Raw genomic sequence first — 19252 nt, forward strand, 5'->3', positions numbered from 1 at the left:
GGGCTGAGCCGCACAGAAGCTCACCTGGTTTTCCAAACAACAGCAATGAACGCATGTTCCCTGAGTCTTCAGAACCCAGGGTCAAGGACTGCATCGCTCCAGCCAAGCCTGATGGTCCCTGGGAGTGACAGATGCCCGAGGACACGTACAAAAGTCTGTGGATGAAAAGAAAACACCAAAAGGGGACAATTTTCTGCCCATCCAGCTGCCTGACGCTGATCGGGCTTCTGTCTCTTTGGATTCCAAACCCTGGATTTCATTCACTGGCCGAGACTGTCTTAATTCGTCCTGCTCCCAGGACACCTGGCAAGACTGTGTTTAAAGTGTAACAGAGAGAAACTTCAGTCGCTCTAAAGAAGTCCCCGTTTGACCCTTTCACACCGCAGTTCGAAGTGATGCAGGCCTCGGCGTGCGCCGTGGCCAGGCTTAAATAATGCGAAACTTTCTGTTTTCCGACTACGGCTCCAACCTGGCTTAGGCAGAGGGCTCTGTCCATTTGTCACACTCCTGCGGGGGTAATAAGAGTCCCTGGGACTTCGTGAGGGCTCCTTATATCAGGCACTATTCTAAGAACTTGACACTAACCCATTTAACCCCGAGAACCAGGGATGGTTATTATTCCCGTTTCACGGATGAGGGGAGTAAGGCCTTACTGAGAGGCTACGGAAATCCAGAGCTGGGCTTTCGAACTCTTGGCCACTCACCGCCCCCACCCCGGGGAAGAGGTTCAGGACCTAAAGCCTTTCTAATCTCAGGCTCAAAAGCACAAAAACAAACACCAGACATGTGGATTTCCACAGTCAGTAATTCTCAGCGTGGATTGAGGTGACCAGAGTTTCCTCTAGAACAATGTGGGAATCGAAGAATCTAGAGGGATCTCCAGGCGCCTGGGTTTGAGAAACGTGGCTTCATGTCTGAGGAAATGCTACCTGGGTATGTAGCCCTAACTCCCAGCCACCTAGTGGGGAGAGGTTGGAGGGGGGAAGGGACTGAGGGACCTTCTGGAACCTTCTGGAACCTTCGTCTTGGGGTCTGGCCCAGGAAAGAGATGGGGTTTGGGGGTTTGCTGGGAAGCCCATTTGACCGGCTGCTTCCAAGCCCCAGGGCGTAACAGGGCTCGTTCTGTGCAGAATTGCTGATGTTGTGCAGTGACCGACCTGCCTTTGTTCCTGGGCCTGTGGCCACACTGTGCACTGCTGTCTGGTTGGCAGGCTCGGGGGTTGTGCGGGTCCGCGTGCAGCATCCTGCCCACCCTGATCCCGTGTGACACTTGGCGACCGGCCATCACTGCTGCTCCTGGCCTGGGAGAAGCCCAGTAGACAAGAGGAAGTGGGCTGGGGGCCTGTCTCCCAGGGCCCCAGGAGCTGGGGGCCGGCCAAGTGGACCCCCTTCCGCAGCCTTGGACAGAGACGTCTCTAGACCTTGGTGGGTAAAGTGGGTCTAACCTGTCTGCCCGCAGGGCTCGGGCTCAGGCCTCTTTTAGCCTCACCCACTTCCCCATGAGCGCCGCCATCTGGGGGCTTGAAAAACGCCTCTGTGCTGGGGATTCCAGCCTTCTGTCTGCACTAAACTCCTGCCCGCCTGACATCCTCACGTGGATTTTATGTGTGTCTCACACTTCACCCCAATCGCCCCACACCAGGCCTGCCCCCTCCTTGGGTGATGCCAACCCCATCCGCCCAGGCACCCAGGCGCCTAGTCCAACGCCCTGGACGCGGTCCCTGGTTTCTTTCTTTCTTTCTTCCACACGTCACATCCAGTCCACCACAAACTGGCACCTAGGTCAGGAGCCTCCTTTCCTGGATTGCTGCTGTGGCGCCTGCCCTTGCTTCCCACTCCGCGGGGCGAGGCCTCACCCTGTGCGTCCCCTGTGGCCCTCTGAGGCCCCGCACACTCAGACCTCAGACCCCTGACTGGCCTGCTGCACCCCTGGCCTCGTGTCCTACGCTCTGCCCCTCTTCCCTCCAGCCCAGGGCGGGGGGCTCCGACCTCAGGGCCTTTGTCCCTCCACTGGGGGTGCGCTTCCCAGATACCCAAGTAGCTGCTTCCTCGCCTCCAAATTCGTGCTCTAAGTGCCACCTTCACGGGTCACTCTACTCATAACGGCCGTGACGCGTCATCCTCTCCCTCTCGCCTGATTCCTCTTTCTCCGTAACGGTTTCCCTTCGAATAAACCACAGTTGACTTCTTTGCCTTCAGCATCTGTCCGCTTCCTTGGCAGGAGGAGCAGGGATTCTGGCCCGTTCCTGTCGCGCTCCGTCTGGGCACCTCCTGCCTGCTGCCGAGGAGGTGCTGATGCAGTCTGTCACCTGAAAGCCCTGCCTGTCCTGCGCTTTATGGAGAAACGCGCTCTTCAAACACAGGGGACCCTCGTGGTTAAGATGCACAATTTGCAAACTGAAGACCTGCAGGTCTCCGCCCCGGTATTTCCCAGGTCCCCAGGAGGCTCACCTCTCTATTTAGTCCCAGCTTTGCAGCTCTCAGCCATCAAGGGTCGGGGAGGACCGCAAACAGGGCATCTGAGCCGTGACACGGGGACCATCTCCTCTTCTGGCCGGGACCCTAGGGAAGCCTGGAGGCCAGGAGGCATCCCGAGAAGCAGTCAGGTGACACGGCAGCTGGAGGTTTGCCCACCGCGGGCTGGCAGGTGACGGGCTGGGACAGGAAGTTCAGGCAGGCAGGTGGGCAGCACCCTGACACCCTCAGAGCTCAGAGCAGGGGGGACCCCAGTGTCAGGTGTGTATCCCCACTGGACTGTGAGCCCCCGGGGCGGGGGTCCATTTCTCTGCCCAGCGGCTGGCTCGGAAGCTGGCACACGGTGGGCACCGGTCAGATGTGAGCTAGGCGAGCAAGGCGTTTGCCAGCTGGCCCCTGGTGCACTTCCTCGTTTGCAAGTTTCCGGCCCGAGGGTGCATGACTGGAGGGTGTGGATCCCCAGATTTTGCCTCATGGTTGATTTCTTGGGTCCACTGCTCCCTTCGAGGTCAGTCAGCTGTGACTGCTACATACGAGAACATTGCAGAGTGGCTTCATTCCCAGCCACCCCGGGTAATTTGTGGGGTACACCCTGGAATCCAGAAAAACAATGGAGCCCTGCCCGGTCCCCGAAAGAAAGAACTAAAGTGCTGCAAGCAATGTGGAAAAGAGAAAAGGGCTTGGATGCACAGAACAAGCAGAATCGTGTCACACCTGCCCCCGCCGGCCCTTCGGCTCGTGTAGGAGAACAGGATAGAAAGGGCGGCCTGCGCCCATCTCCCTGCACGCATCCCCGGATGGGGAGCCTGCGGGTGCAGCCTCCCCGCTCCCGTGGACACTCCTCTGTTCACAGCTCTCTTGCAGCTCTTCCTCTTCAGATGGTTGGAAGGGGTAGGAGTTAAACTCGCAGGCTTGAAGCTTGAAGCCTGGGACACTTTCCATCAGTGTGCTGGGCACCTCTGCAGGGGACCAAACCTGTGACCTCCTGGTGTCTGTAAACCGGGGCGCCCCAGTCCCTCCCAGCCTTTCAGGTTTCCTTATTCATGCTTCCCAAGCGGCATTCCCCCCCACCCAAAGGAACCCGCACACCAGGAGAGCCGTCCCCCCGAGCCCCCCCAGAGTGGTCACAAATGGCTCCGTTTCTCCTGACAGCTACTTAGCTTGGGCATCATTGGAAAACTCAGCTCCACGGCGAGTAACAAACCTGGAAAGAATGTCGGTCTTCACTGGGATTTCATATGACAGGTTTCTGGCTCTGAACCTGGATAAGATTAACTCTTCGTTCTAAGGAAAAAAAAAAAAAAAAAAACCAACTAATTCTCCGAAATAGCGGTTTAGTGGGAAAATGTGCAGCTTTGAAAGCATCACGGGCAGTCCGATTTGTACGTCCCTTTTCCAGGGCTGCATATTTTCTGTGTCTGATAATATGTTTGTTACACCTCCTCTTGGCCAGGGACACATACAGTAAATCGTCGTCTCGAACCATGTAATCTCTTAACCATAAGGCTCCAACATCTGCTGACCAGTTGTTGGATGGTGGGATCATTAACATGACTTCTAATTTTACTCTTTGAATTTAACGTAACAAGTTTTAATGAGTGTATGTAACTCATACTTTCCAACTTCAGAGACTCCTGAAAGAGAAACCTATGCTTTTATAACCCGTCCCTGAAGTACACGGTTGTATTTTTAAATCCTATTTCCTCCCCCTCGCCCTGCCCCGTACACAGCTGCATTATACAACAGACCCACTGGACATTATCTCCCTCTCCAGAATCTGCATTCGAATATTTCTCTAGGTTTTGGTGAAGAGCCCCTTTCAACTTCATGCTCGTCAGATGTCAGATACGTCAGATGTCAGATACGTCAGATGTCCTATTCTTCATGTGGAGATTAGACTTTCATCCACCTATTCAAAACCAAATTGCAAATTGGCGTCAGAAAGACAACCCTCGAGTCATGTTGGGAGAATTCAGTTTCAAAACTTGCTTTCACCTCATGCCTGTTTTTACTGAAATGAGCTGGGCTTAGGAATGGCTTATTCCTGCCAATCTGGTACAGTGTTGCCCTCTCCCCCTTCCCTGGCTATGCCCTCAATGCCCAGCCTAGAAAGAGACTGATTCTGATTAAATGCCGCTTTGGATTGACCTCTTTTTATTCAGAGTCTTGCCTCCATCAACATATTTGGGGATACTTTTTAGGAACAAACTCCAAGAAGCCAGAGCAGAAACGTTCAACCCAATAACATACGCGACAGAGAAATCATCCCTTGAACCGTTGTTCGCTGTAGCTGTGTTTATCATTAACCAACTCCTGGAGAATTTCAAGAGGAATTCCCAGATGGGTGTGTCTCCTGTTCGGGGTCTTCTACACTGAAAGCAGGATGATGCTTTTAAAGCAAAAGGCCCAGAACTAACCTGATTAGTGTGGCTTATTAACTCCTGCTGGAAGGTCTGCAGATGTTCTACAGACGCCCGTCCCTGTCTGCCAAGTGCATTTTATCTGCCTAGGAGAGCGGGACAGCGACACCGATAATGGATGGCCTGAGTTAACGAGCAAAGTCTCTTTGTTTGTTATGGGAAATTAAGGGGACGGCTTCCCTCTGATTCTCTCACGTTCACCCAAGTTCAGAGGCAGCATCGCACCGCTGCATTTTGTGTGGAGGGCCACATCTCAAGCGGGTGGCGTGGTCTCAAACGCATGAGGCTGTTGAACTTGACCCAAGTCAAGATGAGGTTCCTCTGTCCCTCGGCAGACAGTATTAGGCTCTGCTTCATGCCAGGCGCCTGCCAGGCCCCAGGGACACAGAAGTGAAGCAGAACAAACGCGCTGCTTTCTTGGCACTAACTTTCTAGCATGAGGAGAGAGATGAGAAACCAGTGAATGATTTGACCTCGGCAGTGAAAATTTTCCACCAAAGACCTAAAGAAAGTTTCCTCGATTCTTTGGGGGACTAGGGATTTACTATGTTTCTAGAATTCTTGGGAAAGTTTATCTGTAGAACTTCTTTTGAGAGCTAGGGGTGGTACTGGGTCTGGTGAAGAGGCGGGAGCTGCAGCTGCGGGTTGGGAGAAATCTGGAGGGAATCTAGTCCAAGGACGTCGTCACATAGAGGTAAGGACGCAGGCTGCAGTCAAGGGGGGAGTAGGAGGTGCTGCCACCGCCAGCTTTGGTCCAAACATCTGTAAAGAAGACAGAAGGAGGGAAGAAGATGGGCACAGTGACACGGGAAAGGGGGAAGGGGGAGGCAGAGAGGCGAGGAAGGGGGAGGGCAGGTGGGGACCAACTTGGGAGGGGCCTCGGGCTGTGGAATCAAGTCCTCCCGGAAGGATGGAGCCAGCTCCATCCTTCAGGCTCCGTCAATGGGACGGAGGCTGGCTCCCCTGCAGTGAGTTCCCAGCTGATGTGGGCCATTTCAGTTTGTTCCCTGTCTAAGCTCTTCCCTTTGTCCCCGCCCTGTTATGGGGCAAGTTGCCACCTGAAAAGAGTCCAAAGGAGCATAAACAGTGCAGGGGTTGCCACGGTGCATGTTTCAATGGACTATTATCCAAAGGAATAAAGTAAATGACCTACAGAGCCCAGGCAAAACGAGGCAGCACTTCGATTGCTCCAGTGCCCTACCTTCTGAAAAGTACGAGGAAGCATCCTTGGAACGATTTACCTCTTCGGTTGAGCACGTATTCGATGCAGCTGAGCCGGTGTCTGGCACCTGCTGTGCCACCCTCGTGGCTCGGAGGCTCGGAACCGAGCTGGGCTGGGGGCGTGCGTGCCGCCTGGGCTCTCCCTGCTCTGCCCTCGGGATGGCCCTCGCCAGCCACCCGCCCTGTTCACCTCTCAGGGGTTCAAGCGTGGCTTCCCTGGGCCAGGGCTGGTCCAGCCGCGTCAGCCCCAGCATCCTTGCACGCGCGGTCCCCAAGCTGGAGCGCAGACGCCCGCCAGGCTCCCCGAGCTCTTCCGGGGGGCCGCTGACAGCACGGAGGGGGGGGCACAGGGAGGAAAGAGAAGGCGCAGGGAGGAGGACGTCGCCACGCGGGCAGTCCTCGGGCACTTCAGCCTCGTCCTGTGGGAGTCCATCTCGCTGGCCTGTCCGCAGCCCTCAGCCCCTGGCGCCATCCCCGCGTGGCTGGCATCCCCACCCATTCAGCTCCCCGAAGCGGGACCCTGGGAAGCGGCCCCCAGGCTGCCCCCCGTCCCTCCCCACACCCCGCCTGCCTGCGGCCCCCTAGACCCACCGTCCGCCCTCCAGCCTGGGCCGGCCAGTCTGGAGCCACAAAGGGCTGTGCGCGGGCACTTCACACAGTTAGTTCACTCGTCTCCGCAGGAAGTTGGGGTGGGCGGCTCCGGGGCGGGGTGGGGTGCCTCTGAGGGTGGGAAGCCCACCTGTTTCATCCGGGCTCAGCCCCCAGCACAGGTGCGCGCCCGGGCACGTTGGCCTTGATGGAAGAAGGGAGTGGCCCTACTTCCCTCCCTCGGTCCAGGCCCCCGAGTTCGCGGACTCCCAGGGGCTCTCCCCCCCCTTGACTGTCCATCCTCAACACAGCCGAGGCTCCAGAAGATGAAAAGCCCAGAGACTCTGCGTCTGGAAACCCCCGGGGGTGCCCACTGCCACAGAGACGAGGGCGCGCAGTCCGGCCCGCCAGCCCCAGTGACCCCCGCCAGTGCCCCCCACACCTGCCGGCACCCACGGTCAGCATCACGTCCTCCCTGCACGCCTTCCCTTCTCCAGGCTCCCAGTCTACATCACCTCCCCCAGGAAGCCCTCCTCTGCTGTCCTGCAGCACGCACCCAGTTCCTGAGAGGCCCCTGTGCCCCGCTTCCCTTCCCTCCCGGTTTGGCCCTCCACGGGTTGATTCAGCTGCCAGATGCAGGGCAGAACACGAGGGAGGGTGAGGTTGGAGGGGCAGAGGGAGAGTGCACGTTGCCCTTGAACTTGAGACCTCATTCCTCTGGGCGGGTCAGTGGCCTGGCTGCCCTTCAGAGGCAGCACCCAGCCCCACTGCAGCCCCGCCCCAGCACGAGGCTCCACGATGACAGATTCCGGCTCCACGATGACAGATTCCGGCCCCACGGAAGGGTGCTGGGAAAGATTTCCGGAGCCGCGGTGGCCTTTGAAAAAGCCCGATAAATATTTCAATCAGAGAGATAAAGGACCAGACTGATGGGCCCCGTTCAGGCTGGAGCCGGGCCCGGGGAGCAGAGGCGTCTCAGGCTCACCCCCTGCTCCCTGGTCCCCGCAGCCTGGCCTTGTCTCCAGGCAGAGGCTGTCAGTCCCACCCCGGGGGCCCCCGGAGAATCAGAGACGCCACAGCTGTGGCCACGCTCATAAAAAGAGATTCATAGAATCAGGGCCTCTTCCCCCCGCCCTCCGAACCCCACCCAGGGCCTTCCCACTGGCATCTCCCGCTTTCTCTCTGGTTGGGCAATAAGATGAAGCAACCCTCTCGTCTGCAAGAGGCATGGACACAACAGGGAGCTTGGGCAATGTGGTTACTGGGATGGACATCTGACTCTGTGTCCAGCACGCCTTCCTTGGCGAGCCCTCTCTCCACAGAGCGGGCGGCTCTCTACTCACTGCGACCTGTCCCAGACCCAGAGCGGGCAGGTGACCGCGGCTTGAGTAGGGACAGCACACAGCCCAGACCCGTGGCCAGGCCCCAGGTCCTCCCCTGGACACTCTGCTGGCCGAGCGGAGAGGCTGCTCTGTGCGGCCGTGAGCTCTAAGGCCCGGCCCATGCCAGCCCCACGTGCAGGTCTGTTTGGAGAATAAACCCAGCAAGCCGGAGGGGACCAGCGATGGAGGCTTGGTGACATCATCACTTGGGCATCTGGCGGCAGTTGCGTGAACTTTCTGGCTGGGTTAGCCAACCCTGCCCCCCACCTTCCCCGCTTCCTCGCTGGCATCCTGTCTGGTGCAAACGCTGAGCATCGGGAAGCTCGCTGCAGAGGGACACCGTGGTTTCTGGCCACGGGCAAAGGATGCCAGTCCCTTAAATGATGCCCGAACAGGCAGTTTGGAAGAGGTGTGATAAGGAGTCACCCCTCCTTTGCTTCGAGGGACTCACCGCCGCTGGTGGCACTGATAAGTAACCCAAGGCAGCCTGAGGGGAAGAGAACCCAAGTCTCCAGAGTATCTGCCCCAGGGCTGGGCTTCCCCTTACTGTCCACAAGCCTCTGATTGAAGCGGAATCGGCCCATTCTTCAGAGGGGGACGTGAAGGCATGGGACGGAGAGTCACCCCCTGGTTCACGCTGACACGCTGATGCAGGTTAGGCCAGCATCCAAACCCACGTCTGTCTGGCGCCTGGGCCCGCGGTTTTCCGACGGGCCATTCAGCTTCACAAGGGCAAGGGGAGATGGGCCCTCTCTCTAGAGAGGCTGGGGAAGGCCTCCACAGAGGGCGGCCTCCGACCTCCGCATCATCACGCATCTCCCGGAACTGCAGTGTCACCCTCCGTGGAGACCGGGGCGCCAGGAGGGCCCTGCTCCCAGCCAGCGCTGGAACGTGCCGACAGACACTGCTACACAGGCAGGGTGCAAAAGCGGCTTCTGGAACCATCCTTCCTGCAGCCCAGGAAGAAGGGAAGGCACAGGCTGGGGGCCCCAAGACCTGGAGGAGGGGGTGGAGGCTGGGCTGCCAGGTGGGGGGATGGGATGGGTGTCCCGAGCTGCAACGCACCTCTGCGCCCCAGCACACGTGCATCCAGGTGATCCCTAAAACGATGCAGGAGTGGAGCGAGGGGAGAGGGCTTGTTTGCAGCTTTGACAAATGGCTCTTGAGGGATATGGATTTTCCCACAATAAATTACACACACACACACTCGGATTCCTATCTCCAACGGCCATTGTCCTGGCCGATTGCAGCTCCAGTCTGGGTGCTCACATCTGCCGGGTGCCTTTAACGGGCTCTCAGCCATGTTTTGCAGGCACAGGCCATGGAGCAGGGACACTCAGCTGATTGGCTGCCTGCCCCCATCCCCCCATCCCCCCCGCCCCCTCAAGCCCCTCAGCCCCCCGGTTAGAAATGGCATTTTCCACTGAGGAGCCACGAGCACCAGAGAGAAACTGGAACCCCAGGTAGAGCACAGGGATGCCAGCAGCATCTCCTAGCAGAGACAATGTGGGCTGCTCCTTTGGCAGAAAGGTGCCACCCAGGGTGGGGAGCTGCAGCCCCAGGAAGGTGGCACGGGGCTTCACTGCCTGATTTTTGGTCAGTCTCTCCTGAATGCCAAGCAAAAATAAAAAATAAACAAAGAAGCAAAAATCCACCAGCACCTATAGCCACTAAACATCACTCACCTTTAGAATGCAATTAAGAAAGTTCTGGAGCTTTTCTCTTGGGGTCCATTTAAATACTGCATTGATAGTTATCTGTGACGTCAGTAAAACATCTGGCCTGATGTTCCATATGGGGGCCTGAAAGAAGAGAAGAAGTCCACGTGCTGGAAACGATCTTCAGTCTGTGCTCATCGTTTTCTAAGGGATACCCTCCCCTCGAAGGTCCTTCTTTGGTGATATTTCTGAAATGACCCGGTGGGGTATTTCTACCAGCTCTCACATTTGGTATTAATACCAGTACCAGCCATTCCTATCTGAAATGTCTTTTATAATTATGTCATTACATACCTCATTGACCCAATCGTTAAGCCCACAGACTGATTAAATATTAACAACCGCTTGGTTCTCGTGGTGTCATTAGTTGGAACACAACCTTGTAATCTCAGGTAACATGCGATGGTAATTATCCTTCACATCCACACACAGCTGAAAACGCAGAGCAGTTAAGCTAGATAAGGTTGCCCGGTAAAACGCACTGCTTTAAATCCTGTTTTACCTCCACCGTCTCCAGCAAGGCGCATTTCAGCCCAGCTCAGGGTTTTTCAGCAGGGGCTGGCTGGCGGCTGGCTGGGGAGTGGGGAGGTGCAGGTGTACCAAACAGATCAATCCCCATGGATCCAGCCCTCTCCAGCCATAAATCCGACTGCGCTTCAGAAGTTCTAATGGGATTTTTCCCCGAAGCACTAAGATGGAGATCGGGTTTAGCTCAAGCATCCCTCATTTCAGAAAACAGTGTTCAGTCCGGCAGAGCTCGCCTTGGCTATTCCCTGCAGGCCGAGGAGCTGCAGGAGACTGGGTTCTGGGACCTGGCCTGGACCAGCCCCTCGGGCTTTGAAGGGTCCTTCTGTGCTGGCCTCCTTCCAAACCGGCCTTTTCCTTCAGGCCTTCCTAACCCTTTCCGCTGGAGACCCTCAGCTTCTCCACCCCCTTTCTTCCTCTTCCACACCCTCTGACCCCTTCCATCCAACTCTCCCCCGCCCATGGCGCCCCGAAGAGCCTCTGCCCCATGGCACCCGTGGCTGGCAGGTCAGGAGCTGACTGGGGCGGGCTTAACGAGAGCCTCAGGTGTTGGGTCCACCTAGCTCTCCAGGCTGTGGGGTAGCCTGAGCCGCTTCCCGTTTGGAGGTGCTGCAAACATCCAGTCCAGGAACAAAATCTGCAGAAGCAAAGCCTCCGCACGTGCCTTGGGCAGCCCGGCTGGCCCTCGGGCAGCCCGGCTGGCCCTCGGGGCCTCTCCCGACTTCCTTTCCCGCATGCCCCAGCCGTGCCCTCCTGGTGGATGGGTAATGGTCTGTGTCCTGCCCCGGGCTGTTGGGTGCTACTGCAGTCTCTGTTCAGACCCCAGTGCACGGCTGGTGGACACTCTGGAATGTTCCTACACCATAGCTCAGACATGGGGGAGGACAGCACGGCCTGTCCAGCTCCAGACCTGTCCAGGCTGGCTCTGCTCAGCACGGAACACCTGCGGCCACCTCCCTTCTGACCCCACGGTGGTGGTGCTGGAGGCTATCTGGAAGGCGAGCGCCTTGAGAAGGATTGTGACATCAAATGTAACATCCCTCTAAACACAAAGGATGGGCTGCCGTGCTCTGCTTGGCTAATAATGAACCAGCATGAATGAGAAAGCATTAGCTAATTATTGCTCAAATCACATTTAAGAAACTACCACTCTTTGCTGAACTTTGGGGAAATGTATAGAAGGATTTGGGCTCATCTTAAAGATGTACTAATGCATGGGCAGCAGGAGAAAAAAGAAGGGGCAGGTTAAGCAGAGCTGATACCGATGAAGCAACTCCATGGGGTGCAGGCGCTGGATGTCAGAACTGGTGAGGGGCTCAGGGTCCCGCAGGCCTCATCACGATGGCCTGGTGCCCTGGTCCTTGCCTCTGACCCTGTGAACCTAATGTCCCATGGCTTTATAAATTAAGAGTGATAAAAGAGGTTGGCATCTATATTACATGCCAGAGACCTCCTGCTTTAGGTCAGAGAGGAAAATGCAAAAAACATCTTTTTTTTTTTTTTTTTTTTTTTTTCCGGCCGCCTGCAGCTGGTGGGATCTTAATTCCCTGACCAGGGATTGAACCCGCACACTTGGCAGTGAAAGCGCGGAGTCCTAACCACTGGACTGCCAGCGAATTCCCCAATCTCCTTAAAAACAACATTCTTTGCAGCAAATCTGAGGTTTGTATTTAATGCCCAGCAGGGCAGAGCTGTCTAAATCCTCCAAAGCAAAACAGACTGGCAACCATCCTCCCAGGAAGAGAAGGTAGTTTTCTTTTGACAACTCATTTGCTTGATCTTAATTAGCCGCAAGGTTTTCGTTGTTGGTGGTGTTTGTTTATTTAATACCAAAGCCAGGGGAAAAGTCAGATGGAGCAACGTTACCCAACATTCAACTCTCTGGAGGAGAAACTCAAGTCATGAACGTGATTTCTGTCCCTTGTCTGGGGAATTGTTAAAACTAACTTTAAAATTAAGGAGACATGATCGATGGCTCCTGCTTTGCTAATTTCCTACGTGACATCTTATCTAAGGATTTGCCCCTGTAATTAGTCAGCCCCAAGGCAAATTGGGTTGTAAGCCTTTCTCCTCTTCTGACGTTTCAATACAGAAGTTTCATTTTCTGCTCTATGATGTCTCAGCTACCCACCTCTTTATGCCCAGCAAAGCAGCAAACTCTTGTGCCAGCAGCCGGGCTCCTAACCAGGTCCAGCTGCCCCGATGTTTAGTCAGCGCTGTGCCCAGCACCGTGCATTGTGGCTCCTGCCTTTGTGGATTTATCATTTTTCTTCCCTATTATGAGACTGTTCCCAGGGAATGCTTTTTCGAGGCTGGCAGTACGCATGCGGAGCCCTAGAAACCCGACAAGCCTGTCTGAGCCATGACTGAAAAAGTGGTTTGTCTTACGGCCGCAGTGGGGAAGATGCAAGAGTTTAATTGGGTCCGACTTCAGGATTCAGATCATAGTTTTCCCTGGAGGTGTGCGTGGCAGGAAGCAACATTACCAAATCCAGGACCTTTCTAAACGCTGAAATGAATCAAGTTCCAGGATCATTTGTTAATGGGAAAATGTACGAGAGCATTTGAACGTTTAATTACAATATTCTGTAATTGTTAAATCAGCAGTGACATTACAGAATGCTCTCGGTGACCAGATTACATGATGTATTTCTGTGTGAGAAGGCAACGATGCAAAATGATGTCATCGCAGGCACCTTTCCTGCTCCTTCATCTTCCCCCAAAGGGACCAATTCAAATAGATAATTTGACTTGATTGTTTTTAATTACATCGTAAACATTTCAGGAAAAATTCGAGGATGAAGGTGAACACGAATCAGTTGGTAATAAAAATGCAGGCTCCAATTCTTCTTGGATGACAGATGAAATGAGTTTAATACATTCTTGCTCTGTGGAAAATACGGAACATTTAAAACTGCAAACAACTGAATTCAATTAGCAGACCTCGTTCAAAACAGCTTGGAGAACCGGAGGACCGGGAACTCTTATTATCCACCCACTACAGACGTAGGAAAGCATCATAGTTCACGGCTGATGGGAATTGGTGGGGAAACAATGTAAAACTGGCCCCTGTGTTTTTCCATCCAGCCTGAACCGGCAAGTAGATCCACTAAGAGCTTCAGCTGCTAATGTTTTCCACCCCTCACCTTTCATAAGCCCTTAATTCATCAGAAGGATAGAAAAGTGGACAAAATACTTTCAGTGTTGAAAGATGGACTGCTAACTGCATTGCTTTCAAATGCAAGTAAATCCCAACGGTGAAGTTCAATTCCGAATTTCCCTCCACTAATAAATCACAATCGGCCATTGTCGGTGGGCCGTACTCTGCTCCCCACCTCAGAAGAAACCGGTCCTGGGCTTGCTTTTTGAGTTGGTGATGCTCCCTGCTTCGGAGAAGAGAGCACATGTTTTATAGAAGGGTGGGCCTTGGCCGTGGTGTTCAAGGGTTGTGTTTTTTGTTGCTTAGCCAGGCCATCACTTTCACAGCCCCGGAAACACACAAACAGCGTGCTTCACACATTTAATTGCTTCGACCTGGCTGCAGCGGGAACCCTGTTGGTCACCTGTGCTGTGGACGGTCCTTCCTCCGTTTAATTAGTTGCTCATCAAGTTTCATGAAAGAAACAGCACCTTGAACTTGAGAAGCACAGCTTACTTAGGAAGCCAGAATCTTCCGCGGGTTTCCTCGACCTCCACAGCAGTACGATTCCAATGAAGACATTCATCAGAGTCTCCACATGCCTGCTTTTCATTTACCAGAAGTGGCCCTCTGATGCCCCTAGAGTCAGAGCAGGTGATCCAGTGAGAGGACACCACTCAAATGCCCATCTGGGCATCTATTCTGGAAACCACCCGTCCCCACTTCACTCTGGGAAGGTGCGGGTTGAATGCTTCCTTTGAAGTCTCATTCCTCAGCCCCCTCTCTCTTAATTCAACGTCCTGAAAAAGTGCGTTTTGCGTATGTTCTGTGCCTGTGGTACCTTGTCACTTGCACTTTGTATATATCACTTGATAGCATTGGTTCACAAAACCCAGCGAACTGTGCTTCTTGGGCTTGAAAGGTAGGTTTGACAGTTGAGGATTTTAGCCTTCCTTGGGGAGGTGAGAACTTCTGGACAAAGAATGCTGTCTGCCCTTCCGGTAAACAATGCATGCTGCCCACCCCCACGCTATCAGCTACTGCAGCTGCCCCCTGGTGGGGGGCACTCAGGAGGGTGAAGGTCAGATGCTGGCCCTAGGAAGATGCTACGAAAGGCATCATTTCAATGAGCCCAGACTCTTGCCTCTTCCCATACACAGAAAAGCACTAAAATCACTAACCTCAGATGTCTGTCCTTGGGATTAACAGTCATCTTTTGATGTTGGACTACATTTTTTTTTTTTTTTCAGCAAAACCTCCTATATATCCTCCCTTACCTCTTTGGAACAGTCCCTCAGAGCGATCTCAGAGGCTGATCCCCAGGCTAGAGTCCTCGGTAAGACTCCTGAACTGGCAACTTTCAGGCTGTGCTTTTTTTTTTTCAGTCAACAAACTCACCCAGGAAGACGGGACTCCACTCCACGCCCATCTGCATGAATCCCAAGCCGAGGCGGTAGAAGCGGGCTTTGGGACGGGACGGGAGCAGCTGCTGCCAGGCCCTCGGGGTGTCCGGTTCCCCCCCCCCCCCGCACTGGGTGGGGGGGCTTGGGAGGCGGGGTGAGGGCGAGCCTGCCAGGGGGCGGACTCCGCTGTTGGCGACCCCCCAGGACGCAGCTGCGGGTGCAGAGGGCCCACCCAGAAGTGATGAAGGCGGGAGCAGAGCCCGCTGGGGGGCTTCTGGGTTGGCTCCCAGCGCCTTACCCCAGGCTTGACTCAAGGGTGGGCGGAAAGGGAGACTAAACAAAGAATAAGTGCTCACTGGGAGAAATGGAGGGCTGCCTCCCAGTTCGGGGCTCCGTAAAAAAGCGTGACCCCGTCTGAGGAGGAAGCAGAGGAAGCCTCCCGCGACCTCCGCGGGAACGGGCCCACCGCGAGTGGCCACGTGGACCACGGGCGCACGGATGGAGAGGCGGGGCCAGCAGAGCAGAGCCTGGGGGGGCGGGGGGAGGCAGCCCCGCCCTGCAGGGGAGAGAGCAGGGCTGGGGGCGGGAGGGGCTCAGCTCCAAGGCCGGGGTCTCAGAGCGGGGGGGGGGGGTCATTTCCACCCGTGTTCCCTGGACGGGACATGTTCAGGATGGCTTGGCTGTAAAACCACGGTTAAATGATAAATATTGGTTTAAAAGGGGGAAATAATACAGCCCATGGGGTACGGGGGGCGATTTTCTACATGCTTCAGATTCCACAGACTTTTCAATGGTTGTTGATCTTATTTTTCTGGTCTTCTAAAAGAACGTCCATTTAAGCCATTTTCTCGAAGATGTCGTTGAATGTGACAAGATATTGGGATAAGCTTGCTGCTGGCTGTACGGGCACCGGTGTCAGGCTGCACTTAGTAGGAAACGGGCAGCTCTCAGCTAGATTGGCTGCAATTTGGACTGTAGGGCTGCCCGCTGTGAAAGGTTTAGTTTTTATTTTTTTGGCCGTGCCATACTGCATGCGGGATCCAAGCCCCCCGACCGGGGATTGAACCCGTGCCCCCTGCACTGGAAGCGTGGCGTCTTAACCACTGGACCGCCGGGGAAGGCCCAGGTGTGAAAGATTTAATGCCAACCTCACAGCGCAGCGAGCCGATTCACTCTACCTGAGACTGATGTGGTCCATACAAATCACATCTTCAGCCACAAGGCGTAGAAAGAGAGCCATTAGGCTGTTTTCCTGAAATTTGGTCAAACACGCTCACTTCAGGAGAAGTAGCTCTTTCATCTTCCCCCTCCATCAGCTTCGCCACCAACTAAGTCGCAGTGGTTTTTTCCCACTAAGTTAAAAGACTATTAATGCCCAAGTATGCTTAAGTCTGGCTGAAACTATTTTAAATTCCTTGTTATAGTAGAAGGCCTTTCGCTATTTCTGAATGGATTACTTGTGACACTGATGGCCCTGCAGCCCCAAACCCTCCGTTATCCTCAGCAGAGAGCAAACCTTGGGTCAAGACAGCATGATTTCCTGCTACTGTCTCAACTCTTGAGCAAATCGCTTCGTTTTGGAGCCCAGAACTTTCCCTTCTGGGATTGTCAACCAGGAGGCCAACTGGTGTCCATTTTGGCAATGGATTTTGTGATGGGGAAATTTTCCCAGTTGTGAGTGGACTGAAATCCCCAGTGAATCCCACCGGACCCAGAAAAGCACGAGTCCTTTGTGAAACTGGCATAAGATTGCCCTCTTCGATAATAAGGGCCCTCAGAGTTAACAAACACCACTGAGGTTATTATTTTCCGTATGAGATGATGAAGATGTTTGAAATAGTGTTTTCAGGGCACTGATGAAAATCAAAGCAAAATGAAAACATCCGATCACGGCCAATTTCCTTCTCTCCTACTGCCTCTTACCGTCAATGAAAGAGTCCTATGCTCCCGTCTATGTGCAAACGGAAAAGTACAGCTGGGCAACAGCATCTCCTGGGTAACCCCATGTGACCGGAAGTGTGGAGGATCTTCTCAGACCAGTGGCGCTCTGTGCTGGGCTGGCTTTCCAGCCGGGGGGCCCCAAGTGGGCTAGGGTGTGGGTCTCCACATGAGCTGGGCACTCACGCGTGTGTGTTGATTGGGAAATCTCCCTGGAGGACCCGTGAGTAGTTCCATAAACACTTTTTTGGGCAACTTGGGACAGATTTAAGCTGCTATGAAAAGGGGAACCAGACAGATTTTATTTAAGCCAACACATGAAAATTGCGAGAGAGGGCCCTCCGAGGAATACACACAGGAGAATGTGATTAACTAGGTGTTAACTCTGAGGGCTTTGGGCCAAGCGACAGCTGCGCGACAGACAAGACTTTGTGTTCACGGCAGCACCGGGTATTGGACATGGGAGGGGGTGGGAGTTTGTTCGCATCCATGAGAGACTTGGTCTAATTTCAGCATCACTCCCTGGAGATGGTGGAAGGATACAGATCATTTTGAAGTCTAAGTGGCCCTTTCTTCGGCCACGTTCTACCCTTGTGACCCAGTTATACCGCAGGCCTGGCAAAACGGCAGAACATTTGACAGGACAGCGAGGCCAGGAGGACGAGAAGGAGGGGGTCATACCCACATCCTCAGAAAACCTGGCCCGACGTGGGCTTCTTAGCATAGGCGAGGAGAGGGGGAGAGGGCAGAGGGGAGAGGAAGGCTGTTGGTTCCAGTAGGTTCCAATGCCGTCAGAGTCTGCGTCTTCTTCAGAGGACCAGATTTCTGCTGCACCATTTTATTTGAATTAGGATGAGAAATGAGAGACGATTTCAAACCCAGCCCAAACCCAGAGTCAGTAACTCTGGTCAAGTGAAACTTTGGAAGAACTTTTCAGGGTTGAGCCCGGGCCAGGTGGCGATGCCTCTGGGTTCCTAAGGGACGGCTTCACTCTTTTCCAAAGGGCACTCAGGAGCCCCCCAGGGCATTACTGAGGCACCAAAAGGCCTTCTTAGCGGCCACAGGGCTTCAGAACTTGCCAGCATTAGTCATCCCTTTGGCTTAAGGCCACCCTTCAGAAGGCCTATAAAATGCAAATCTGGGGAGATGTGCGGTGCTCCTTCAGGCCCTGACAGCAGGGACTGGAGGGCCTGGGTTGACAGACAGCCCAGGGAGGCCACAGAGGGACAGGGAGGGTGGCAAGTCTGACGCCTGTAGCAGTCTAGTTCAGATTGGGGCCTCATTGGTGGGTCATGAGATAAATTTAGTGCGAGGGAGCCAGAATTAAAAGAAGAAATTAGAACATTCAAGATGCAAAGTGCATGATTATGTAGACTGTATTATTTTTACGAAATGAAACTTTTGTACCTGTGGGCCGTGGTGCGGTACTGTCAGGCAGCAGGGGCTCGAGCTCAAGGGGTCAGACGACTTCTCCTTCCTTCACAGCGCTGCCGAGGCCTTCCCGAACGACGGCAGCCCGGCTACTGCTTAATCCGATGAAGACATTTTGCAACCCAAAAACAATAAATAAAATGCAGCCAAACATTCCAATAACGCAAAAGTTAAGTGTCCCGCTTTGCCATCTCCTGGTACCCCTTTCCTGAAGCCCCCTTCTGGGAAAACTCCTATGCATATTACAAGCACGCATCGACCCCTTCTCGCCCACCCTTCCTTCCTCCTTTTTCACATGACAGCACACCGTACGTGCTCTGCATCTTGCTTCCTGCACACAGTACAGATTTCAGCACATGAGGTGCAACTTCCATCTCTTCTCCTGCAGCACGGTATTCTGTCCCCTGGAGCACTGAAGCTTCTTTAAACCGGCTCTGACGGGTATTTGAATTTGTGTTCAGTCTTATAAACAATGCTGCACTGAACATCCTCACATATGTGTGGACTGAAAAAACCCCACAACCCTGAAGTTGAGAATTACGTTTTATTTGGTGGACATACTAAGCACTTAGGCCCGGGAGAGAGGCTCTCAGATTGCTTGGAGGGACCGTAAGGGAGAAGCCAGGATATATAGGAGTTTTTGCAAAAAAAAACCCAGGTCGTCAGAACATCGAAAGATGACTGTTAATTAAAGAAAACCAGACATATCAAATTAATGAATTTAGCAATTTTCTGTGTATGGGAAGACGCAAGGGTCTGGGCTCACTGAAATGATTCCTTTGAAATGCACCTTAGCTATCTGGGGCCGGCATCCTGGGTTTCTCCATCCCGAATCCGTTCTGGGTGCACAGTCTGGGGCGGCTGCAGTGGCTGACAGCTTGATGGCTGCAACATCCTTTGTTTTCTGATATGGCAGGTGCCTTTCTTTGTCCACATCTGTCTGTGAACTCGTGCAGTAATATCTATAGGCCAGATTCCTGGAAGTGGAGTTCCTGGGTCAAAACGTCTGTGC

General features: G+C 54.1%; 1 protein-coding gene across 9 annotated transcripts in view; it reads right to left on the bottom strand.

The window, feature by feature from the left end:
* The window catches only part of ZNF438 (zinc finger protein 438), a 197513-nt gene that overhangs the window by 2306 nt on the left and 175955 nt on the right, over positions 1 to 19252 (bottom strand). For 8 of the 9 annotated variants that reach the window (XR_016391846.1, XR_016391842.1, XR_016391849.1 and 5 more), the window contains 7 exons: positions 19031 to 19246; positions 18217 to 18332; positions 9772 to 9888; positions 4224 to 7581; positions 3680 to 3759; positions 2452 to 3434; positions 25 to 155 (listed from right to left, as the gene is read on the bottom strand). The gene's annotated coding sequence lies outside the window, so the exon portion shown is untranslated. The remainder of the gene's footprint in view (positions 1 to 24; positions 156 to 2451; positions 3435 to 3679; positions 3760 to 4223; positions 7582 to 9771; positions 9889 to 18216; positions 18333 to 19030; positions 19247 to 19252) is intronic. The other variant, XR_016391843.1, reaches the window with a different exon arrangement.

This window comes from Delphinapterus leucas, chromosome 2 (genome assembly GCF_059928025.1).
Source record: "Delphinapterus leucas isolate spDelLeu-1000000601 "Yukka" chromosome 2, BTC_Dleu_Yukka2, whole genome shotgun sequence".
Taxonomy (NCBI): Eukaryota; Metazoa; Chordata; class Mammalia; order Artiodactyla; family Monodontidae; genus Delphinapterus; species Delphinapterus leucas.